Source organism: Otolemur garnettii, unplaced genomic scaffold (genome assembly GCF_000181295.1).
Source record: "Otolemur garnettii isolate 467f Iridium unplaced genomic scaffold, OtoGar3 scaffold00125, whole genome shotgun sequence".
Classification (NCBI taxonomy): Eukaryota; Metazoa; Chordata; class Mammalia; order Primates; family Galagidae; genus Otolemur; species Otolemur garnettii.
The window spans coordinates 4,162,713-4,166,295 of NW_003852520.1; positions in this window are offsets into that span (position 1 = coordinate 4,162,713).

Here is a 3,583-nt window from a genome sequence, read left to right on the forward strand (position 1 = left end):
TGGGCAAACTGGCTGGCAACCTGTAGAAGACTGAAACTGGACCCACACCTTTCACCATTAACTAAGTTAGACTCTCATTGGATTAAAGATTTAAACTTAAGACATGAAACCATAAAAATACTAGAGGAAAGTGTAGGGAAAACACCTGAAGAAATCGGCCTGTGTGAAAATTTTATGAGGAGGACCCTCCAGCAATTGAAACAACATCAAAAATTGGGACTATTGGGACCTAATCAAACTAAAGAGCTTCTGCACAGCCAGGAACAGAGTATGTAAAACATGAAGACAGCCCTCAGCATGGGAGAAGATTTTCGCAGGTTATGTCTGTGACAAAGGTTCAATAACCAGAATCCATAGAGAACTCAATCATATTAGCAAGAAGAGAATGAGTGATCCCATCTCAGGGTGGGCAAAGGACTTGAAGAGAAATTTCCCTATAGAAGATAGGCTCATGGCCTACAGATATATGAAAAAATGCTCACCATCCTGAATCATATGAGAAATGCAAATTAAAACTACTTTGAGATATCACTTAACTCCAGTAAGATTAGCCCATATCACAAAATCCCCAAACCGGAGATTCTGGCATGGATGTGGAGAAAAGGGAACACTTCTACACTGCTAGTGGGATTGCAAACTAATATGTTCCTTTTGGAAAGACATCTGGAGAACACTTAGATAACTAAAAATAGACCTGCCATTTGATCCTGCAATTCCTTTATTAGGTATATATCCAGAAGTCCAAAAACCACATTACAACAAAAATATTTGTATTAGAATGTTTATTGCAGCCCAATTCATAATTTTCAGGTCATGGAAGAAGCCCAGGTGCCCATCTATCCACGAATGGATCAATAAACTGTAGTGTATGTACACCATGGAATACTATGTGGCCCTCATGAAAGATGGAGACTGACTTTACGTCCTTCATGTTTACATGGATAGAGCTATAAAATGTTCTTCTTAACAAAGTATCACAAGAATGGAATAAAAAATATCCAATGTACACAGCCCTATTATGAAACTAATTTATAGCTTTCATATGAAAACTTTAACCTAATTATAGCCTAAGAATATGGGGGGGGAGGGATGGAGGGAGGGTAATTGGAGGGATCACTTCTATGGTTTATCTTACAAAGGTACATGTGAATCTTTCTAAGAGTAAAATATAAACATCTTAACACAATATCTAAGAAAAGGACATAAAAGCTATGTTAAACAGTTTGATAAAAATATCTCAAATTGTACATGAAAACACCACACTGTTCCCCATGATTGCATTAATGTAAACAGCTATCATTTAATAAAAAAAAAAAGAAAAGAAAACCCAATCCAGAGCAACCCACTCCAGGGAACCATGAGGTAGTTGCTGAAGAGGATTACAACTATAAAGAAATGCTAGAAATTGTAGAAGAATAATTTAAAATACAGATGATGAAAACAATGAAGGAAATTAATGAGAAAGTGGAAAATAACCAAAAAGAAATCCAAAAACAGAAACAAATTAGAGATGAACAATATGCCGAAGAAATAATCTCAGAGGTAGGGGATAAAACTCATGAGATAACCCAGATAGTTAAAGAGGAAGAAAAAAAGAGAGAGAAAGCAGAACATTCAGTGACATAATTATGGGACTTCTTGAAGCATCAAACATATGAGTTATAGGTATCCCAGAAGGGGAATAAGAATGCCCCAGAGGAATGGAAGCCATACTACAGAGGATTATAAATGAAAATTTCACAAATATTACAAAGATTCTAACACACTCCTTTCAGAGGGATATCAGACCCCCAGTAGCCTCAACTCAAGTAAAGCTCATCCAAGACATATTGTGATGAACCTGTCCAAATTCAAGACAAATGAAAGCATTCTTCAAGCTACAAGGAATAAGCACCAATTGACCTACTGATGCCAATCCATCAGGGTGACTGCAGACTTCCCTAATGAAACTTTTCAAGGCAGAAGACAATGGTCATCTACCTTTAATCTACTTAAATAAAACAATCTGCAGCCCAGAATTCTATATCCTGCTAAGCTAAGCTTTAAAATTGATGAAGAAATCAAATCTTTTACTGATATGCTAACACTGAGGAAATTTGCCACAACAAGGCCAGATCTATAGGAAATACTTTAACCTGTTCTACATACTGACCATCACAATAGACCATCACAATAGACATCCACAATAGAAATCCACAATAGACACAATAGACATCCACATAGAAATCCACAATAGACACAATAGACATCCACAATAGAAATCCACAATAGACACAATAGACATCCACAATAGAAATCAAATCTTTTACTGATATGCTAACACTGAGGAAATTTGCCACAACAAGGCCAGATCTATAGGAAACACTTTAACCTGTTCTACATCCACAATAGCAAAGTAAGCACCCAGAAATTAAAGGACAGAATCCAGCTTCCACAATATTGCCAGAATAAAACTAAGCAACTGACTTTCACAAAATAAGATGAATAGAATGCTACCACACATATCAATTATCTCAATAAATGTTCACGGCTTGAATTCCCCACTGAAGAGGCATAGACTGGCTTATTGGCTAAAAAAAAAAAAAACAAACAAAAAAAACAAACATAAGCCATCCATTGCTGTCTACAGGAAATACACCTGGCCTCAAAAGACAAATTAAAACTCAGAGTTAGGGATTGGAAGATAATTTTTCAGGCAAATGAAATTCAGAGAAAACAGAGGTTGCAATCTTATTTTCAGATACAAGTATATTTCAAACAACTAAAGTCAAAAAAATACAAAGATGGTCACTTTATATTGGTCAAGGGAAAAACATAAGAAGATGTTTTGATTATAAATATTTATGTACCAAACTTAAATATTCCCAGATTCCCAAAACAGACCTTAATTAGTCTGAGCAATATAATATCCCATAGCATCATAATAACAGGGACTTTAACACTCCTCTTACATAACTGGACAGAGCCTCTAAACAGAAATTAAACAAAGATATCAGGGTCCTAAATGAGACCTTAGAACAACTGTGCTCAATAGACGTACATGGAACACTCCATATCAAACATAAAGAATATACATTCTCATTGGCCCATGGAACATTCTCCAAAGTTGATCACATCCTAGGACACAAAACAAACATCAAAAAAAATCCAAATAATTGAAATTTTACCTTGTAACCCCTCAGACCACAAGGAATTAAAACAGGAACTCAACTTCCTGCACCCAACTGTCATTCAGCTTAAGGTTTTTTAATTTCCATGCCTAGGCTGAATGATAGTTGAATTCAGGAATAAATTAAAGAGGAAATCATTACCATCCTTGAACAAAACAACAATGAAGACACAAGCTACTAAAACCTGTAGGATACAGCAAAAGTAGTCCTGAGAGGAAAATTTACTACTCTAGATGCCTACATCCAAAAAACAGAAGGAAAGTGCATCAAGAAAATCATAAGCCATCTTATGGAATTGGAAAAAGAAGAACAATCTAAGCCTAAACTCAGCTGAAGAAAAGAAATATCTAAAATTAAATCAGAAATTAATGAAATTGAAAACAAAATAATAAGAATCATTCAGAATAATGATG